Raw genomic sequence first — 23,595 nt, forward strand, 5'->3', positions numbered from 1 at the left:
TCGAGGTGCTTACAATCTAGTGTGACAGACAGATCCTAAAATGAATTACAGGTAGGAGGAAGAAGGAAAGTGGAAGTGTAGTAGGTGAGTGTGATTAAATATTACAATATTATTCAATCAAATTGAGTCCTCACTGTGTGCAGTGCAGCGCGCTAAGTGCTCGGTCTTGTCTTATGCTGTCGAGTCTTCTCCAACCCATAGCAAGTCCAAGGAAACATCTCTCTCAGAATGCCCCACCTCCATCTGCAATCGTTCTGGTAGTGTATCCATAGAATTTTCTTGGTAAAAATATGGAAGTTTTACCCTCTTTCATGCAGTAAACTTGAGTTTCCGCCCATGACTCTCCCATGCCACTGCTGCCCTGCACAGGTGAGTTTTGACTTGTAGCAGATTGCCTTCCACTCACTAGCCACTGCCCAAGCTAGGAAAGGAATGGATATGCCTCTGCTTGACTCTGCCTCCTGTAGTCGAGATTGGTAAAGTACTGGAAACTCTTCAGGTGTGACCCTGAGACCGAAGCGCTTGGTAGACTACAATGTAACAGAGTTGGTAGACCCACTCCCTAAGTACAATGACCTTACAGTCTAGAGGGAGAGATAGACATTAATATAAATGAATAAATTACAGGTATGTACCTAAGTGTGGTGGGCACTGAGGGAAGGGTGAACAGAGGGAGCAAATCCAAGTGCAAGGACAACACAGAAGGGAGTGGGAAAAGAATAAATAAGGGCGTAGTCAGGAGAGGTCTCTTGGAGGAGATGTATCTTAAATAAGACTTTGAAGGTGTTGTCTATTGGATATGAAGAGGGAGGGCATTACATGCTAGAGGCAGGATGTGGGCAAGATGTAGGCAGCAAGGTACATGAGATCAAGGTACGGTGAGTAGGTTGGCATAAGAGGAGTTAAGTGTGTGGTCTGGGTTGTAGTAGGAGAATAAGGAAGTAAGATAGGAGAGGACAAAGCGATTGATTACTTTAAAGCCTATGGTAAGGAGTTTCTGTTTGATGTGGATATGGATGGGAAACCACTGGAGGTTCTTGAGGAGTGGCCAAACATGGACTGAATATTTTTGTAGAAAAATGATCCAGGCACCAGAATGAAGTACGGACTGGAGTGGGGAGAGACAGGAGGCTGGGAGGTCAGAAAGGAGTTTCATATAGTAATAAAGGCAGGATAGGATAATTGCTTGGATTAACCTAGTAGCAGTTTGGATGGAGAGGAAAGGGCATATTTTAGCGATGTTGTGAAGGTTGAATTGACAGGATTTAGTGACAGATTGAATATGTGGGTTGAGTATGTATAAAAATGCTAGAGATGGTTGTCAGTATATGAGTACATTGCGGGTACATAGTGCTGAGGAGGCAGATGTAGGAACAAAACAGGGAGAGATGAGAAATTATTTGGGTGCAGGTCATCTGGAGGAACTATGATTTTAAAAGGGCTCTGAAAATGGGGAGGGCTGTAGTCTAGTGGATATGAAGGTAAAAGTGTTCCTGGAGGAGGAAGGGCACTGGCAAAGTGTGCAAGGCAGGAGAGACAAGTACAAGGTAAAGTACAGGGTTTGTTTGAGAGGAATGAAGAGTGAAAGCTGAGATGTGATGGTAGAAGACAGTAGATAAGTAAGGGAGAGAAAGCTGATTGAGTCAATCAATGGTCTCTTCAAATGCAGAGAAGAATAGGTAACCATTAAAGTTTTTTGAGGAGTGGGGACAAAAATATTTTAGGAAAATGATCCGGGTTTCAGAGTGAAATATGAACAGAAGAAGGGAGACAGCAGAGGCGGGGACAACTCTGAAGAGGCAGTTGTTAAGCTGGGATATGAAAAAAAAAGACTCGCACCAGGATGGTTGGAGAGAGAAGGATTGATCCTGGAAATGTTGGTATTGTAAAACTAACAGACTTTACCAACAGACTAAATATGGGAGTTGAAAGAGGTTGAAATCAAGGATAATGTCTAGGTTGCAGGGAAAATGCCTGGGTTGCAGGCTTCAGTGATGGGAAGGATAGTAGTGTTGTCAACAGTAAGGGGAAAGTTAGAAGGAGGAGACAGTTTGGGTGGGAAGGTGTGGATTTCAACTATATAAATACTGAGCAAGAGGTGTGTATCACTGGGACATCCAATTAAAAATGTCCTAGAGGTAAGATGAAATGTGAAATTGTCGATTCATTAATGTATTCATTCATTCAATCATAGTTATTGAGCGCTTACTGTGCACAGAGCACTATACTAAGCACTTGGAAAATACTATACAGCAATAGAGAGACAATCCCTGCCCACAATATGCTTACCATCTAGAGGGGAGACAGACATCAAAACAAGTAAAGAGGTATCAATATAAATAAGTAGAATTATAGATATATAACGTATATACATAAGTGCTGTGGGGTGAGGGGGGAGAGCAAAGGGAGTGAGTCGAGGTGATGCGGAAGGGGAGGGAGCTGAGGAAAAGGGGGTTTAGTCTGGGAAGGCCTCTTGGAAGAGGTGAGCCTTCAGTAGGGCTTTGAAGGATGTTTCAGGGCAGAGGTAGGACATGGGCCAGGGGTTGGCAGCGAGGTAGGTGTGATCGAGGCACAGTGAGGTTAGCACCAGAGAAGGGGAGTGTGTGGGCTGGGATGTAGAAGGAGAGAAGGGAGGTGAGGTAACAAGGGGTAAGGTGATGGAGAGCTTTAAAGCCAATAGTGAGGAGTTTTTGTTTGATAAAGAGGCTGACAGGCAACCACTGGACAGTTTTAAGGAGGGGGGTGACATGCCCTGAAGCCATGCCTAACAAAGGAGAAGAAGTGTGACCTAACAGAAAGAGCACAGACCTGGGAGTCAGAGAATCTGGGTTCTAATCCTGGCTCTGCTACCTGTCTGCTGTGTGACCTTGGGCAAGGCATTTAACCTCTTTGTGCTTCAGTTATGTCATCTGCAAAAGGAGGATTAAAGCTACAAGCGCCATATGGGTCTTTGACTGTATCCAACCCGATTAGGGTGCATCTACCTTAGCACTTAGTAAGTGCATGGCATATAGTAAGCGCTTAACAAATAAATACCATTAAAAGAAGAAAATATGGGAGTCATGCACAAGGAGGTGGCAGTTAAAGTCATAGGAGTGAGTGCAAAGTCAGAAGTGGATCCAGAACAGAATCTTGAGGGACACCTAAAGTTAAGAGACTTAAGAGACCTGGAAAGATTGGCTAGAGAGGTAAAGAAGAGAACTAGGAGAGAACTATTTCAGTAAAGTTTCCAGGAGATAGAGGTGGTCTCCAGTGTCAAAGGCAGTCAAAAGGTGTAAGAGGATTAGGATTCATGTATTGTTCACCCTCAATGGATAGCCCCTACCCTGCTGCTGGATTTCAGTCTATAATTTCCAGTTTCATAGTTTAGGTTCATTTCTAGGGTATCCAAACTGGGATACTAGTTTAACTTGGGTTGCTAATCTAACTTGGTTAAAATATTAAGTCTGTGGTCAGATAAGGTTACTAGTTTTAGCCTTGGTTTAGAAATCTAGCTTACTCTTGCAAGATTCTTAAATAGATTGGAGAGCTAACCAGTTTAAAACAATTTATACAGCAAACTACTTTTTGAGTAAGGTCATTTCCCTTCTGTTTCACTGAAAATTCTAATTTGTAAGGAAATTATTTTTTTCACTTAAAAATGTACAGGCAATAAATGTTTCCTACAAAACAATATTAATGTAAACAGCCCAAAAGGCAAAAATGAGTCATGAAATTGTACAGGGAAACAATTCCTTTAAAGTTTCTTTCATTCATTCAATAGTATTTATTGAGCGCTTACTATGTGCAGAGCACTGTACTAAGCGCTTGGGATGAACAAGTCAGCAACAGATAGAGACAGTCCCTGCCGTTTGACGGGCTTACGGTCTAATCGGGGGAGACGGACAGACAAGAACAATGGCACTAAACAGCGTCAAGGGGAAGAACATCTCGTAAAAACAATGGCAACTAAATAGAATCAAGGCGATGTACAATTCATTAACAAAATAAATAGGGTAACGAAAATATATACAGTTGAGCGGACGAGTACAGTGCTGTGGGGATGGGAAGGGAGAGGTGGAGGAGCAGAGGGAAAAGGGGAAAATGAGGCTTTAGCTGCGGAGAGGTAAAGGGGGGATGGCAGAGGGAGTAGAGGGGGAAGAGGAGCTCAGTCTGGGAACGCCTCTTGGAGGAGGTGATTTTTAAGTAAGGTTTTGAAGAGGGAAAGAGAATCAGTTTGGCGGAGGTGAGGAGGGAGGGCGTTCCAGGACCGCGGGAGGACGTGACCCAGGGGTCGACGGCGGGATAGGCGAGACCGAGGGACGGCGAGGAGGTGGGCGGCAGAGGAGCGGAGCGTGCGGGGTGGGCGGTAGAAAGAGAGAAGGGAGGAGAGGTAGGAAGGGGCAAGGTGATGGAGAGCCTTGAAGCCTAGAGTGAGGAGTTTTTGTTTGGAGCGGAGGTCGATAGGCAACCACTGCAGTTGTTTAAGAAGGGGAGTGACATGCCCAGATCATTTCTGCAGGAAGATGAGCCGGGCAGCGGAGTGAAGAATAGACCGGAGCGGGGAGAGAGAGGAGGAAGGGAGGTCAGAGAGAAGGCTGACACAGTAGTCTAGCTGGGATATAACGAGATCTTATGACCAGATCTTTTTTGCATGACCTAGGAATTCAACCCTCAAAACAGCATTCGCCCAAATTATCTGGAAAATTGAGTCTTATCCACCACTTGCCACTGGATTCAGCCAAACAAAGCCGGAAACTGAATAATTCTGGCAAAAGATGGACTTGCTCAGATAATTCAAGTACATGGAAATTTTTAACCTGAATTCTTTCAGGTTCGCTCTTCTGGTTCAGGTTTTTAGGATGAATTATCTGTAAAATGCTTCAACCTTATGTTTTGCTTGAGTGGTGGAGACTTATGCTTTGATTAGGATGCATTACAAATTCCTAAGTGGTCATGGAATAAATAATGCTCAGGACATACAGACTTGGTATAATGAATCAAAAGCTTTGAGAGTAGTTAACTATGTATGCTAATAACAGTTGGGTTATTTCTAAACCACAAATTCATTGACTGACAGTTCTTATTCTGAGACACTACAGTGACAACCGCACAGCATTCTGAAAGTTAATCGTATATGATTACTTCACCTGGAACAGGACGAGTAGAAGTATAGTGGAGACAAAGGATGAAATTAGAAACGTTTTCATGGTTTGGGGCCTTCTTTTTTTGACTGTCAGTGGAATAATTTCAACTACAATCCAAACTGCCATCACATTAGAACCAAAGCTGTCACAACTGACTGAACAGTGAAAGTAAAAATTATACTTCATGCAAGGAGGCCCTGCCGGGGATGAAATGACCCACCAAGTGAAGATATAAGGATGACAGCTTTTCCAACAAGATGCCTTCTCTTCTGATTAACCAGCTAGTTCTTCTTCCTTTTAATGCTTGCTTTTTTGTTGATGAGATTCCTGCAGGGTTCCACAGGAATTTAGCCAGTAATGCATATATTAATTTCACTTCTCTAAAGACATAAGTGTTAAGAAAAAACACTCAGACACCAGTAATCAGAAGAAAAAAAACAAAGACAGTTTCAGTTCTCTGGTAGGCTGCAACATTTCTTTTGTTGACATATTATCAGGAGAAGAAAGTTTGTTTCCAAAGACGTAGCCCTCAAGGACACATTTATATTGTCATCAGCAGGGTATGACATATCATGCTGACATTCAGGTATAAAACATTTCACCATTGAAACAGTCGATAGTGTTCTCCTATTTGTTAAATTAAATTTAAGGAGTGGGCTGTTGTCACAAAAGAACTCTGAAATTTTAATTAAAAGAAATGGAAATGACAGAAGTAAGCTGGATAAGAGTGGGACCATCCCTGTAATTTTTATGCTTCATTTATTTTGCCATAGCAAATTCCACTGCAAAATTATTTTATTTAATTTGTCTTTAAGCCCTTATTCAGAATGTCCTCTATGAAAAATAATTTAAAATCTGGGCTACTGTGGCTCAGAAACAATTCCAGTTGAAGCTTGCACAGAATCTTTGAATCTGGGGTAGTTAGTATTGCATGGAGTTGAAAAGGAGTTAGAGGATTAGTTGGAGAAAGAAATACAGGGTATGCAAGAATCATAAGGAAACTATTCAATTCTACCTTAAAAATAGGTTAAATAATGTTGGGTTCCATTAGGACAAAAGCTATGGTTCCAAATACTTCATTTGCCTAAATGACAAATTCAGACATCCTAAAATACATGTAATAAGAATCCCTTTTGAGAAAAGTCCCATTATAGTATAGGCATTGTAGTTTGTCTTCCCTTTTCCCTTGAGAGGTATCCTCTGCATCTTCAGAGCTCATATTATTTTTCATATTTCTAACACAAAGCATCCTTGAAGCCTCCTGCTACAACTATCCTCTTAGTGGTCAAGGAGAACCAGATAAAACTCTCTTCAGAATGCATTAATCAGGTGTATTATGCAGCAGAAGGCAGGGTTGTGGTATGACAAATTTACTTTTCTGGGAGATAAACAACATGCTCCGCAAGGAAAAAGAAGTTTGGAATGGGAATTCCAGTATATACTTGGAATTCTGGACTGATTCTACTACCTCAGGAGATGAAGAAATAACAGGGAACGTGATTAATATGGAACAATGGCTCACTAAGGATAAAAAGGGGAGAATCTCTTGTTAAAGTGAAAGTGGTATTTTTAAAAAAGACAGAATATAACTGCAACCAGCTCTTGTTTACTTGATATAATGGTGAACAAGGAGAGGGTGGACAAAGAAAATCCACAGATTTACTCTAAAACCTCTTAGTTTTGTCTCCAGAATTGTTAACAGGAAGCAAAACTAATTGCTTGAATTGTATTCTATGCACCCTCTGGAAGTACTAATAAGTAGGAGTTTACATAAAGTCTGGCAGCTACGGGCAGGAGATGAAAGTTGGATAATTTACAAATCAGCTCTTAAATAATTGAGAGTGGACTCATCCAAATTAGAATTGTACTGAAAAATCTGTCCAGGATCCTTAAGGGCCAAAACAAGCTGTAATTTGGCTTTATCCCAAAGATGGCACCGCCAATAACATTCTTTTCATAAGCATAAAGCCAATGGCCATAGTTACCTCTACCTTTCACATCTTTGCTACTCATAGCTAAAGAGAACACAGTTCATCAAAAAAAGAAGAAAAGACAAAGCCAAATCATTCTTTGCAGAAATATTTGGCTAATGATCCAACAGCCCAATCATCTAATGAGTGAACTAAAATAGGAGGTTTCAATATTCATTCATTCAGTCTTATTTATTGAGCACTTATTGTGGGCAGAGCACTGTACTAAGTGCTTGGGAGAGTACAATACGACAGACACATTCCCTGCCTACAATGAGCTACAGACCTGAACAATAATCATATTTAATATTCAGGGAAAAAAGCCATCAGACCACATAGGATTGATAAACAAAATAACAATACTCTACTACTTTTCTAAATATCTCTCTCTAGGCCTTACCTCTCCCATGCCACTCAATCTCACACTTCCAGAACATTGCCACTTAGGTGGCCTGCAGACACCTCAAACTCAGCCTGTCCCAAATTAACATCTCATCTCACCTCCTCCCAGTTCTCCCATTCTCAATGACACCACAAACCTCCCTGCCCCTGAAGTCCTCAATTTTAAGGTCATCTTCAACTCCCCACTGTCATTCAGCTCTCACATCCAATCACCTTCTAATCCTGCCATTTTCCCACCAATATAACTGAACAAATTAATGAATGAACAAACTTCCTGGATCTGCCTCTTTTTCTCTACCCAAACTGCTACTATCCTGGTTCAAGCAGTCATCATATCATGGTTGGAATACTGTTCTCCTCAAGAACCTCCAAAGGCTGCTCATCCACCACTGCACCGAACAGAAACTCACTACCACTGACTTAAAAGCACTCAATCAGCTCACTTCATCCTATTTCACCTCACTTAGCTCCTACTATAGCCCAGCTCGAACACTCCACTCCTCTAGTATCAGCTTACTCACTGTGCCCCTTTCCCACCTTCTCCGCCTAGCCTGGAACTCCTACCCCCTCCAAATACCTCAGACCATCACTTTCCCCACCATCAAAGCGTTATTAATGTCACATCTCCTCCAAGAGACCTTCCCCAGTTAAGCCCTCTTTCCCTGGCTCACTCTCCCTTCTCTGTCATCTATCCATCTGGATCTGTGACCTATACATTTGATATTCACCCTATCGCCACCCCATGGCACTTATGTACATATCTTAAAATTATATATTATAAATTATCTATGTTAATGTCTGCCTTCCCCTCTAGACTGTAAGCTTGTCATAGACAGGGAATGTAACTATTAATTCGGTTGTATTGTACTCGCCCAAGCACTCAGTAGTGTTTTGCACATAGTAGGCACTCAATAAATACCAATGACTGATTGGCCTCCTCATTGATCTCCCTGTCTCCACCCTCTCCCCTTATCAGTTCACACTAATGCCCGGATCATTTTCCTGAAATGTCATTCAGCATGTGTCTCTCCACTCTTCAAAGCCCTCCAATGGTTGCCTATCTCTTTTTGCATCAAATCAAAACTCCTTTATTCATTCATTCAATAGTATTTATTGAGCGCTTAATATGTGCAGAGAACTGTACTAAGTGCTTGGGATGTACAATTCGGTCACAGATAGAGACAATTCCTGCCCAATAACGGGCTCACAGTCCCTTACACTGGCTTCAATCAAGATAAGAATGATTCTTTCTCAATTCATGTTTTGGGAGGATTATATGACTAATAGGAAAACTCCCAAATTATGCCAAGAGATTTAAAGAGAAAGGTCACAACAAGAGCCACTATATGTGTGATTTTGGTATGGTTGCAAATGATTATCATTATTATTGCTGTTGTTGTTATTTTTATATTTGTTAAGCATTTACTATATGTCAAACACTGTTTTAAATGCTGGGATAGATACAAATCAATCAGGTCGGACACAGTCCCTGTCCTACACAGGGCTCACAGTCTAAACAGGAGGGAGAACAGGTATTAAATCCCCATTTTACAGTTAAGGATACTGAGGACAGAGAAGTTAAGTGACTTGCCCAAGGTCACACAACATAAGAGGAGTAGTCGGTATTAGAACCCAGATCCTGTAGCTCCCAGGCCCATGCTCTTTCCACTAGGGCATGCTGCTTCATGAATTATTCCTTGTTAGCCACATCCACAGGAAAAAATTGACAGTCGGTGTTTTTTAAATATATATTGACAGTCAGTGGTTTTTTAGATATATACCCATCACAAGCCTACAAGCCAGGCATAAAGGAACTGGACACTAGATCAATCCATTGAGCTTCCCATTTCCCATTCTTGACACTTTGGTAATCAAAAGTAAATTCTTTGCCACTAAAATGATTTGCTATTACACTAGTCGAAGATGGGTAAATAAAATGTTCTAAAATTTAACCGACTCTCATTAGATAGGTTTATACTTCAAAATGTGGTTTAAATCTTTTACCATAAGAACAGCTGTAAAGAACCAAAAACATATTTAACCATAAATAGAAAAAAATAGAAAAAAGCCTTAAACACTGTGAAACTAAGTGGAGATAAAGCAATTTCTATTTCAAATATATAATCACTTCAACAGAGATATCTAGTATCATCTTGAACTTGATTATGAGATAAAAGAAATGGGACAGAGATGGTAATCATTTAATCCTTTAAGAACTGCTATTCTGAAGAGCTTTTCATTCTATGCTCAATAGATTTCTAGCAGGTTATGATCCGGCTAGAAAGAAAGCATAATGATGAGGAAAATTATGTTTTCAATAACACAGGCTTTACAGTACCAGGTCCTTCCACAAAAGAGGCAATAAAATGAACTCTGACCACTTTAACAGATGGTGTAGTGGATCAGTTCACAGATGCAGCCTATTTGAAAGTAACAAGTTCATATCCTTTGGCTGAAGGTTTAGGAATAAACTGAACTTTCAAGTACAATGTAACAAAGATTTCACACTCTCAGACTGGCTGCTCAAGTGTTCATACACTTACAAGCTTGGAAAGAGGGGCTGGAAGGATGAGATTTAATGATTTTCATCTAGCTAATGGGACAAATATAGGAGTCAAAATATAAATGACCAGATTCAAGCCTTGCTAATGACAGAGATTAGTAATCGCCTGTTAGGAAATCAAAAAAAAAGTCTATTTTCAGGGTGTCAGAAAATATCAATTAGAGAATCACTTACCAAATACATTTTCTTCTGAGGTGGTTGGTTTCCTTAGGTGGTTAGTGTCATATTTTTAGAGCTGATCTTCCTTAAAGAACCAAATTCTATGCATCAAATGGCCTGAAACACTAGAGCAAACTAAGTTCCTGCAACAATGCTATTCTACTCTCTCCCTAGAAATCTGCTCCCATTATACTACTACATATTTAATGTTATAAATAAATACATTTTATCTTTCATTTTCATGTTTATGGTATCATTTTTCTCCTTTCATAATTTTCCCTTATCTTTTTGTGCTGGGTGAAATGGTTCATCTATTTTCCCCATTTTGTGTGATATGGAGTTAATATAGTACAGAGACACAGCACCAAAAAGTATCTAGTAGCTTTTTTACTGGAGAGATAATGCTGTCAAAAGGGTGCCCAGGGTTACTTGAGGCTACCCAATCCAAGAGTCAAATCCACAGGAGTAAGAAACCTAAATCTTTGAGCTCAATTTTAAAATGCAAAAATGTGAAAATGATTCAAGTGGTGTGCCCAACATTTTTAGATAGAGGAGAAAACGATCAGATAAAATTGGGCCATCTCTGGGAATACTTAATGGGTTAATATATTGGTTCCCTATCTCTGGGGGCTTTAGTTCCTATCGGTTCATTGGTAAAGTTGAGGTGTCAGCCTATTCCTTATTTGTGCCCACCACAAAACCGCCATTAAAATTGGCATCAGTTCAATGAAACTTTATTTATTTCATTAATTATTTATTAGTTCATTTTAGAATATGTTCCTAGTGTTTAAAACCTCTGGGCATATGGACAATCTCATAGTGGAATTAAACATTAATGAATAACATTTCATAATTAAATAATTCACTATTATTACCAGAAGTCCCCTATTAATAAGATAAAAGCCTATGCAGAATGGGAAAACAACAGAATTGTGAGGCTGAATAAGATCCCGTAAAGTCAGGTAGTCTATCCCCTGTCTATAGTCTTTCCTATATAAAATTCAACTTCTGACAGTCACCCTTGCAAGGAAATTTCACAACTTTCTTTAACTTCCAGGGTATAAGACATGGCCATTTCCAAAGACCAATAAAACTGATCTCTGACACATTTTGATAGGCATCAATATCTAGTAGAAAGAGCTCCAGTCTGGGTGTCAGAGGACTTGGGCTCTAATCCCAGCTTCAACACTTGCCTGCTGTTTGACCTAGGGCATGCCATTTCACTTCTCTGGGCTTCAGTTTCCTCATTTGTAAAATGAGGATGAAATACCTGTCCTTCCTATCCCTTAGCCTGTGAGCCTCACATGGGACAGGGATTGTTCTAGATTGTTCTCACCTGATTACCTTGGAAGTACTCCAGCATTTAGAAATTATTATTGTTGTTGTTATTGTTATTATTATGGTTAATAGCTTTGAGAAAGACTTTTTCATGTTAAGTGCTTACTATATGCAAGGCACTGTACTAAATGCTGGAGTAGATACGAGCTAATCAGTATGGACCCATGGGGCTCATAATTTTAGTCCCCATTTTACAGATGAGGTAAATGAGGCACACAAGTGAAATGACTTGCCCAAGGTCACACAGGAGACAGGAATTCCCTTGTTGTTCTTTAACTGACAATGTTTATAGAAAAATTCTGAACTTAGAATGTTGCTCATCCCAAAGAGCTACCCAAATACTGGCATTTTCTAGTCTTCCACCATGCCATGGAATCAAGCTGTAAGATACTTCCTTCTTTTAGCTTGTCCCATCCATGCAATGAGCCTCCCTTCCCACACCACTCCAATCAGGGGAAGAGTAATCCTTCAATTCTCAGGGGTGCCCGAATTTTCTGTTCCCTTGAACCTGCACCTAGATGCCCTGAAGATCAGGATCTGCAGTCTTTCTTTGTTTGTCCTTCCAATATTGATTAACCTGATCCAAGCTTACATTTGGAAATTAAGATGATACAACTCTCAAGTTTAGAGGCAGGGTGGCCTAATGGATAGAGCCCATGCCTGGGAGTCAGAGGGACCAGGGTTATAATTCCAGCTCTGTGACTTTTTTGCTGTGTAACCCTGAGCAGGTCACAACTTTCTGTGCCTGTTACCTCATCTGTAAAATGGGAATTAAGACTGTGAGCCCCATGTGGGATATCACCTGTGTCCAAGCTGATTAGTTCGTATCTACCCCAACACTTAGAACACTGCTTGACAAAGAGTAAGCACTTAATAAATACCTTATGAAAAAAATGAAGGCACAACACCCTGCTAATTTTTTTTCATTTCAACATTCAGGCATTTGAACAATCATGACTAGATGACAACCTATTTCCACTTTTCTCTTAATTTTTAAAAAAACTTAAGGTTAATTCCTAACATTTTTTAAAAATATGGTAAAGCCTACTTTAACATTTTCATTGCCAAGATGTATTTAAGAACCATCCCAAGTCTCCTTGACCTCTCAGCTGCCTCTGATATCAAATGAATTGATATTTATTTTGAGCTGTACTATTTAGATAGATTTTTCATTTTTAAATGCATAGAAAATAAGTTTTTTTCTAGGGAAATTTCCTCTCCTATACTCTTTCCACTGTTAATTTTTTCTTATCTCTTTGTGCCATGATTCTTCTCATTCCAACCGAGACTCCACAACTCAAAATTAAAATTTGCTTACTTAAAGTTCTGGATTAATGCTGGTGACTAACACCCTAAAATACACAAGTGTGCTTTAACACTGCAGAACCAGCTAGAGACTATCCTTTTGAAAAAAAGATTCCACAAGGGCTTTTAAACATGCATTTCCAATGCTATACACTGCATTTGTTTGTGGTACTTTGGAAATTAGCCCTTCATTGAATATGCATTTAATAGAAGGGTTAGTGCACTAATTAGAGGAAATTCATTAAAATGTAACTGCTTCTCTAAATCAATATTGGACAAATAGTTGTGAATTTCATCTTTAAGCATTATGGGGGAAAGCAACTTGTTAAAGAGCACTTGGAATACCAAGAAAAATACTTTATATATCGAAGATTAAAGTTTTGATTGATTTGATATAGCACTTAAATTGAAAAAGAAATCAATGGACAAGTCAAAGTGTAGGGGGAAAAATAGGGCCAGTGGATTAAAGTTATAGTTTCCTAAGGATGTGGACCATTTTAGAAAATCTGTTTTTATGAAATACAAAAAAAAAGAGGAAAAAATGATCTAGCTTCTTTTAAGAAGATATTTAAATAATGAAAAAACAGTAGCAAGTTTCCTATGATGGGAAAAACAAGCATAGATGTTCTTATAAGAGAGCTAATTCATCTAGATACACCTAACTAGTACTTTCAGTGATTTCTTTGCCTGATCTATTTTGAACCCTTTGGCCTAGTTCTCATTTCTCTCTCTACAATCTCACATTTTTTCTAAAGACACAGCTCCCATGATGAAACTGAAGAGAAGAAACTGGGTGTCTTATGCATTGTGGACTACTAGTAAAGTGCTATGGAGGGTGAGATTGAGATTTGGCCTATTGCTGTTCTTAATTATGATATTATTTTGCAAAATGTGTTACACTAATGTATAATTACTCTTTCCAATTTCCCTGTAAATTAATGTTCATCCTAAACATAAAGCCTCCTCCCAAAGTTAAATAGTGTTCCTTTGAAAGTCATCTGTTCTAAATTCAACTATTCAGGTGTCAAAAAGGCACACTCTATTTGTAGATATACGTGGCACGAAATGCAACAGCATTCTTGCATTTAAAGGGAAAAATCAGTCAATCTATGCATTGCACTCTCCAAAGCACATAGTACAGTGCTCTGTACACAGTAAGTTCTCAATAATCTTGATTCCACCATTTTACTCTTCCCTATCCTCACTCATCCACAATAAAATCCCCTTCCTGAGCAGAGATCTGGGGAAATCACAAATGGATGATAAATACAATTTTCAGGAATTTCTCAATCATAATTAAAGTGATCCATTTCAAATAATAAGGTATTATTTAAGAGGGAGAAGATGGTGAAGTGTAGGAATGTAAGAGTTCTTTACAAAGGTTTTATGATATTAAATACAACATGTAATAACTATATTACATTTTTCAACTAACCAATTCTAAACACTAATAGGGAGTACAATATGGAGACCAGGTTTCATTATGTGACATTGAAACCCTTGACTCTGATTTTATTTTGCCATTTTTTCCCCTCAATAACTGACTGGACTTTCTGTCTGTTTAAATATAAGGTAGCACAAAAGAATAACAAAGAACTACATCCTCAAATAGCCTCCAAAGTTGCCTTGGAAGCTCAGAAGAAAGGAAACATTACTTTCAATATATGCAATTATTGCAGGAATGTAGGTTTGCTAAAAAGGGAATTTGAAGGTCTAAGAAAAAAATCGGACAGGTAGCTAAAGACCTAATAATGGAGAAAAATCAGGTTACTGTAGCATATTCCTCAGTAGGCATCAGTCCAAACATTAATAGCCATAGTTAACAAAACTAAAATACAAACCACATGTTACATGCTGATAACAAAAGGATAAGAGAGTTCTAAGAAATTGTAATTGAGAAAACCTTTTAAACTGAACATTCAGTCAAAACTAATTCCTTGGAAATCCAAGTATGTTGCAGATTATTATTTATAATAATAATAATATTTATCAAGTGATTCCTGTGTCAAACACTGTTATAAATGCTGGGGTAAATATTAATCAGGTTGGACCCAGGTTATTTGGGATTTTGTTTGATGATTTTGTTGTAATAATATATTGGATGAGAATCAGAAACCCTCTCTGCTGAGACAAACCCACAGGAACTGAAGCGCTAACAGATCCATTAAAGGCACCAGAAGTGGCTCTGTGGAATCATTAGATGTCCCAGTATACATCTTAAAAGAATGGTCAATATTTACAAGCACAAAGTTTACAAGAAATATTCACAGAGGTAGGCTGTAATTAACATGGAAAGAGAAAACTAACAGAATGTTCCAACTCTTATTATCTGTCCTAAATGTCTCCCATAAGCATTACAAATGGAACAGAAGCAGCAGCATGGGGAAGAAGAAGCAGTGTGGAGAAGGAACGTGGTTCAGCAGCAAGAGCACGGGCCTTGGAGTCAAAGGACCGTGCTCTTGCTGCTGAACCACGTTCCTTCTCCACACTGCTTCTTCTTGGAGTCAAAGGACCTGGGTTCTAATCGCCGACTCTGACACTAGCCTGCAAGGTGAAGTCACTTAACTTCTTATTTCTCAGGTACCTCATCTGCAAATGCAGATAAAAATATACTTGTTATCCTTTCTTCTTAGACTGTGAGCCTAATGTGGGACATGGATTGTGTCTGATCTGCTTCTCCTGTATCTACTCCAAAGGTTATGACAGTGCTTGCACATAGTAAGCACTTAACACAGACAATAATAATAACAATAACAACAACAAGATGGTTAAAGTATTAGGCACCACATGAAGAGACCAATGTCCAGAGATGGTTTGCCGTTGACCCAGCCCCTGCACCAAGTGAAGAATGTGTCCAATCTGATTAGTTTGTATCTACCCAGTGCATAGTACAGAGTCTGGCACATAATAAGCACATAACATATACCATAATAAAACCAGACACATCCAGACAGGGCTGCAGAAAGTAAAATGGCCCACTGCATCTCCTTTGAAGCTCCTTCCCTTGAATAGAAAAAGTAGTGCAGGGAAAAGGCCTCCAAGAAGATATAGCTTTTTCTGGTCACTATTTAGTCCTTCTTAAATAATCAATAATAAAGGAACAAGTAGCCAAGAAAGACGCCAAAGGTTAATGTTAGGAAGACTTGCTATGAACAGCCTGGAAAAAGTCATGAAATGTGCTGATGTAACAATTGCCACAAAAATACAAATTGTTAACTCTATGGTGTTTCCAATGACAGTGTATGTAACCGAAAGCTGGGCAGTGAAAAAACAGGACAGAAATAACATCGATTCTTCTGAAATGTGATGTTGGAGAAGGCTTTTGCGAATGCCATGGACTGCCCAAAAAACAAACAAATGGATTTTGGAGCAAATTAAATCAAAATGGTCTTTGGAAGGCCAAATGGCTCGTTAGATTAGCATATTTTGGACACATAATCAGGAGGACTAATTATCTGGAGAAGACACTAATGCCAGGGAAATGTGGAAGAAGCACTCCAGCAGCTCTATGGATAGAGACCATAACAACAATAATGGAAAAACCATTAGAAAGTTGCGGATTATGGCAGAGGACAGGATGTTCTGGAGAAAGTCTATCCATGGAGTTGCTATGAATCGGAAATGACTCAACAACACAATAATAATAATAAAGTCCTTCGCCTTCTTAACTAATTATTTATTAAGGGCTTACTCTGTGCTAAGTGCTGAGGTAGCTACAATATAATCAGTTCTGACAGAGGGCCTGCTTTATTAAGGGCGCTCACAATCCAGGTGGGAATAAACTGATAAAGGCAGCAGAAATAGGGGATTGCAACAACAAGCAACAGCACTGACAACCTGTGGGACAGTGTCACGGCAAATAAAAAAATGGCTCTTGGAGGTGAGAGTTTTCAGACTCCTAACTGCTCCACATAAAAAGTCCTTAGAAATGAATCACTGATAGCCTCCTCAGGTTTTCTAAAGATTGTAAAGGTAAATGTCTGGCACACGTGTCCTGTGACACTTGGGGAGGTTGGTCCAGGTGGTAAGGGCTAATTCTTGAGCCCTGGTCTTTCTGGGCTCTCAGCCACATTTGACCAAGTCCCTTACCCGCTCCCTGCACATCTGGTGTATAGACAAAAGTGCTAAGGTGGTTTGGGGGTGACATGACCAGAGAAGAAATGGGATCAGTATTTATGAAGGTGTTCCACAAAATTATTTCACGATGAAAATGATGAGTCCAAAAAATTTCCCTAAATTGCTTTGAGAATTTTCCCAATCTTAGTTCCACTGAGTACAAATCTAATTGGCTGCTGGCTTCTGAATGCTGCATCCTTCATCATCATCACTGTAGGTTGTGGAATATATTTGCTTGGACCCAATTTAGAGGTCTAGGACTTTAGCTGGGTACGGCAATAAGAATTGTTAGACTGTACAGCAACAGGATGATAAAAGTAGATGTCACTTTGAAAACTCCAACTGTATGCAGATGAAGCACAAGAAGGCCAGACTGGGGGTCAAAGCAAGGGCAGGAAATAACAATAATATGTCACCAATACTGTCATGAAGAGATGAAAAGAGATGGCACCTAAGGTGAGATGACTCAACCAAAGTACTGAGATGACTGTGGGGTTAACAGCCAGCAGGCCCTCAAAAGTGACAGGCACTATAAAGAGTGAATGCAGGTGTTATCCAAAGAAAGATACTATATGCAATCAGTGGAAGATGGACTGTCAGTTCACACTTTGGTCTTTTGGGACACACACACACACACACACACACACACATATATTTTCACTGAGAAAATTCCACTGAAGCGATACAATCTCCTTCAAACTCAGCAGAGAAAGAAATACATCTATTTGAATTAAGTGTCAGAAAATAATGATTTACTTACATCCAGTGGATCCCAAAAGGCAAAATACCATTATAGGTTTCAAATTCATAATGTTTCATGATAAATTCTTTCTTTCTGTCACAAAGTGTGAGAAGCTAGAAAAAACACACTGAAAGCTCTGAAATGCAGTACAAAATAATAGGACCCTAAACAGATTAGAAGCATTTAATGTATTCATATTAAAACCACTGAAGAGATTAATCCACAATTTCAATTTTTAAAATTATACTTTGGTTTTGATTTTGTGGATTCCTGACCATAGAAGGAAACAGATTTGGGAGGGAAAAGCTTTGTGGATTATCAGCTTCTAAAAAGCAGTTTTCTCTGTTACATCTGTCCAACTCAGTGATGCAGAACACAGCACTTTCACATGTTACATCATCCCTTTCAACCATCAAAATCACTGCCCAAAAGAGAAATCAATTAATCAATAACATTTATTAAGCACCTGTGTGCAGAGCATTGTACTATTCATTTATTCAATCATATTTATTGAGTGCTTACTGTGTGCAGAACACTATACTAAGTGCTTGGGAGAGTACAATACAACAAAAAACACATTCCCTGCCCACAACAAGCTTACAGCCTAGAGGGGGGAACAATCTAAGGGTGGGGGTATTTGGTGGAGAGCACAAAAGAGGCTGAAGATCGGATCCCTGCCCTCAAGGAGCTAACAGTCTAGAGGGGAAGACAGATACTGAAATAAGTTTCAGACAGGGGGATTAGTAGTGTATATAAAATATGTACACAAGTGTTTCAGGGGTTATGGGAGTCCAAGCGCTTAGGTGGCTCAGAGGAAATGAATTTACGGTATATGAGGTAGAGAGATTAGTAGTAGTCGTAGTAAATCATATTGATTGAGTGCTTACTGTGTGTACAGCATGTACTAAGTACATGGGAGAGTGTAATATAACAATAACAGACACATGCCCTGTCTACAATGAGCTTAGGGGAAAGTCTCTTGGAGGAGATGTGATCTCAGAAGGTCTTTGAGATGGGGAGAGCTGTTTGTTGGATATGAAGAGCAAAGGAGCTCCAGGCAGGGGGTAGAGCAGGAGCAAGCAGGCAACAACAGGAACGATGAGAATGAGGCATGGTGAGTGTGTTATCTTTAGAGGAATTAAGATTTCAAACTGGGGTGTAGTGGGAGAAGAGAGTGGATAAGCAGGAGAACTTTAAAGCCAATGGACATGAGTTTCTCCTTGATGGAGAAATGGGATGGTGGAGAGGAATGGGCAACTACTGGAAGCTTCTGAGACCTGTGCATGATTACATTTTAGGAAAATGATCCAGGGAGCAAAATGAAGTATGGTCTGGAGGCAGAGTTGGGAAACAGTCATCAAAGGAGAGTCAGTTTTTGAATATAGAGGTCAAGGAGGAAAGAGGAGTGGGTGCCAACGTTTTCAGACAGAGAGAAGGGACAGGTTGAAGACACGAGTCAGTTTTTGAATATAGAGGTCAAGGAGGAAAGAGGAGTGGGTGCCAACGTTTTCAGACAGAGAGAAGGGACAGGTTGAAGACACAAGTGGAGAGAATGAATTTCTAGTCTGTTGTATTGTACTCTCCCAAAAGCTTAGTACAGTGCTCTCCCCACAGTAAGCCACTCAATAAATACCATTGATTGATTGAGAAAGCATGTGGGAGATCTCCTCTTGATTGGCAGCTAAGAAGGATGAATGAATGGAATAGATTTAACAATGTGGAATAGTAGGTGGTGGCAGTGAGCAAGGGAGTCAACTTTCATTCACTAATTCAATCTCATTTATTGAGCGTTCACTATGTGCACAGCATTGTACTAAGAGCTTGGGTGATATATATCTCATTAACAAAATAATAGAATCAAGGTGATGTACATCTCATTAACAAAATAAATAGGATAATGAAAATATATACAGTTGAGCGGATGAGTACAGTGCTGAGGGGAGGGGAAGGGGGGAGGGAGCAGAGGGAAGGGGGGAAAAGAGGGCTTAGCTGAGGGGATGTGAAGGGGGGTAGAGGGGGAGCAGAGGGAGCAGAGGGAAAAGGGGGAGCTCAGTCTGGGAAGGTGTCTTGGAGGAGGTGAGCTCTAAGTAGGGTTTTGAAGAGGGGAAGAGAATTAGTTTGGCGGAGGTGAAGAGGGAGGGCATTCCAGGACCGCGGGAGGATGTGGCCCAGGGGTCAACGATGGGCTAGGCGAGAACGGGGGACAGTGAGGAGGCGGGCAGCAGAGGAGCAGAGCGTGCGGGGTGGGCAGTAGAAAGAGGGAAGGGAGGAGAGGTAGGAGGGGGCAAGGTGATGGAGAGCCTTGAAGCCTAGAGTGAGAAGTTTTTGTTTCGTGCGGAGGTTGATAGGCAACCACTGGAGGTTTTTAAGAAGGGGAGTGACATGCCCAGAGCGTTTCTGCAGAAAGATGAGCCAGGCAGCAGAGTGCATTGATTCTATTTATTTACTATTGTTTTAATGAGATGTTCATCCCCTTGATTCTATTTATTGCTATTGTTTTTGTCTGTCTCCCCCGATTAGACTGTAAGCCCGTCATAGGGCAGGGACTGTCTCTATCTGTTACCGATTCGTACATTCCAAGTGCTTAGTACAGTGCTCTGCACATAGTAAGCGCTCAATAAATACTACTGAATGAATGAATGAATGAATGAGAGTTCATCACAACAATAAACAGAGACATTCCCTGCCCACAGTGAGCTTACAGTCAAGAGGATGACTGTAAGGAGGAGGAGGACTGTGGAGGAGGAATTTGAAGTAGGCAAAGTCAGCCTGTATTTCAGCCAACAGCGTTCCACAGCCCCAAGGCAGGAGTGGAGGAAATAGACCAAAAATTATCTAACAGCCTTTGACTCTGGATTATAAATTATATGAGAAACACTGTGTATTTCATGGAAACAGTATCCATTCATCCATTTTTTTAATAATGGGACGTTTAATTTGTGATTCCTTGAATTTTGACTATGACTTCAATGAAGCAATAAATTTGTTCATAATGAATGGGCTTTTCTGCCGTTATAATTTCCCTAGGTAGTGACATCACTGTGGAAATTTGACCTGATTAATAACATGAAAGCAAGCAAAAAAAAATCACTTCAAAAGTGCATTTTAATAGCTCAAAAGGAATGTTTTGATAAATACAAAGTAGGATTATTGCTGAGAACACTTTACGCTGATAGGTAAGTCAGCAACAGTGTTGCAAACACAACGGGTGTGCAATTACATTGCCAGAATCCAAAAAAAGGTTCAGTACCTCCTTCCTGAAGTACTTTACTAAATAAATAGTACTTTGCTCCTATTCACTGTCTTTATCAAAACAAAACAAAATCAATACTTTTAACTGTTAAAAGGAAGACACTTTTTCCTCCTGGGGAGTATAATTGCTCCTTCCACTCACCAAATGGTTGTAAAACTGAAATTACTTTAATTTACAACAATCTGTACCTTTAATATTGTTTATTCCATTTCTCCTATTCAGCATTCCAAATGGCTCTGGAATTCATCTTTCTACTAGAGTAGTACAGCAAGAACTTTGCAGGCGCAGTTTCCATATCCAAGTGGGAAGTTAATATTCATAGGACAAGAGAGAGTATCCTGCAAACACTTTCCAACAAGTAGAGACTTCATTGGAAGCAAATTAATATGGGACTCAAGGAGTCTTTTTCATCTGGGTAACTGATCTTATTTAATCAAAAATATATATTCCTTTCTCCGTCTCTCACACATCACTTCCCTGGGTGTCTTTTAGCTAAGGTTTTCACTCCATCACTCTAATCTATTTACATTATAAATTGGAATACCTTTATTAAAAATAATAACAAAATGTGATTTCCAGAAAATGTTGTCTGACATTTTCAAGTTAATTTGAAGGCTATTATGCAGAGCACCGTCTTATTCCTCTCTCTCACAAATAAAGCAATCCATCCAACATAAATGTCAAGGGTTAATAGTATTTTTGTGGTGGCCCACCTTAACACTCTGCCTCTGAATAAAAGTATTCATATAGGAATTCCATATTCATGCACCCTAACTCATCTGTATTGGTCATTTTATTGGTTAATCCTTTTGACATCCCTATGAACTAGATTTGTATTCCTATTTTTCAAATGAAGACTCTGATGTACAGACAGGTTATGTATCTTGCCCAAGGTCACCCAAGTTAATGGCATATCTGCATTCAGATCTCACAGCATTAGATTGCTGTTTTATTACTCAGTTCAGTGGGCCAGGTGTCTTCTCTAGTTATAGAAGAATTTAATTGGTGTGGAGAAAGTACAGTGATCACTTGGGCATTAAGAAACAAACTCTCTTCTGATCATTACCTAGAATACTTCCACCAGTTCTGAGAAGGTCTGTGGGACTTGGAATGTAGGCAGACTTAGCACTTCTCCATTTGGGTGACAAATCTTTGTTTTCACATAAATATGCCACCTGGGTTTTGTTAGTAAAGATTTTTCCCATAGACTTTACTTTCCCTAGTTACATATATAATGAATAGAAATCTTCCTGAATGTCCAGGATCACAAGTCAAATGAAAGATTTCAGTTCACAGTTTATATAAAGGAACTTGGAAAACCCATGGAGTAACCCTGGGCAAAGTGTAGAAGAAAATAAATGTGTTCTCTTTGAAAGATCTTGTTGCTAAAATGCTTTAACTGAAAATAGAGATTGTAGGATGATTTTAATACCATCATCCTATAATTATAGTCATCTTTGCAAGGGGATTCATTGAATTCATTCATTCAATTTTATTTATTAAGTGCTTACTGTGTGCAGAGCACTGTACTAAGTGCTTGGGAAAGTACAATACAACAATAAACAGTGACAGATTCAATTTTCCCTCTAGACTGTAAGCTCAATTTTGGTAAGGAATGTGCCTGTTTATTGTTGTATTGTACTCTCCCAAGTGCTTAGTTCAATACTCTGCACACAGTTAATGCTCAATAAATACAACTGAAATACAAAAAAACCCCACCTATTGATGGAGTGCTTACTGTGTGCAAAGCATTGTACTAAGCACTTGGGAGAGTGCAATATAATAGACACACTCTTTGCCCACAACAAGAACTCTTTCCAGAGCAGCTTTAGGAAAGAAGCTTGAACAAAAAGAACATTTATTTCAAAATAAGGGCTGAATTAAATCTTCTAAGTGATGTTTGAGATGTCTGACAGAAAAACAATCAATCAATCAAAAGTATTTACTGAGAGCATAGTTCGTGTAGAGCACTGTACTAAGCATCCTTGTTCAACTCATGGTCCTCAGGTCAGATGAGGCTGCTGAGGGAAGGAAGGTATTAGAAATTGAATCCTGAAGAACAAAGAGTCAGAACTGGAGGGCATTTCAAAAGAGGAAGAAGCAATTGGGGAAAGAGAAATTTCCTGGAATTACTGTGAAGGAATAAACATTACAAGAGGAGGACTACAGGATAAAAGCTGAAAGAGGACTTGTAACATTTTCCAAATGCCAAACAGCCCCCCCCAAAATTTAGTCAGGTGCAAAAAGAAATTTGGGGTGTTGGTGAATCAGTGATTTAGTGTTGCAAACACCAAAAGCATACAAATAAAATTTCAAGTTAACAGTATTTCAACATCAATGTTTAAACACTCTTCTTTCTGAACATCTATAGTTACAAAGTAAAATGATTTCCTAGGGATCTCAAGATAAAAGTGGATCACTTCCAGTCTCCAAATTCAAGCACTTAAAATGACTCTGATCAATCATTCAGTCTTATTTGCTGAGCAGTGTACCAAGCACTTGGGAAAGAACAACAAAAATAGGACTCCACCCTCCCTACCTCATTTGTTTCCCTGTATCACAAAGGAATCCAGAGAGGCAGAGAATGAATGACAATTATTTCGCTGAAAGTGCTACTTATC

General features: G+C 39.4%; 1 protein-coding gene and 1 non-coding gene across 3 annotated transcripts in view; both read right to left on the reverse strand.

Annotated features, from left to right (window-relative positions):
* EFCAB11 (EF-hand calcium binding domain 11) overlaps positions 1 to 23,595 on the reverse strand; it is a 108,987-nt gene that overhangs the window by 27,000 nt on the left and 58,392 nt on the right. The window lies entirely within an intron of this gene.
* On the reverse strand, positions 13,478 to 13,622 carry MIR1328 (microRNA mir-1328). The gene has a single exon (NR_034621.1). It is a non-coding gene; the product is annotated as a microRNA mir-1328 (primary transcript).

This window comes from Ornithorhynchus anatinus, chromosome 1 (assembly GCF_004115215.2).
Source record: "Ornithorhynchus anatinus isolate Pmale09 chromosome 1, mOrnAna1.pri.v4, whole genome shotgun sequence".
NCBI lineage: Eukaryota > Metazoa > Chordata > Mammalia > Monotremata > Ornithorhynchidae > Ornithorhynchus > Ornithorhynchus anatinus.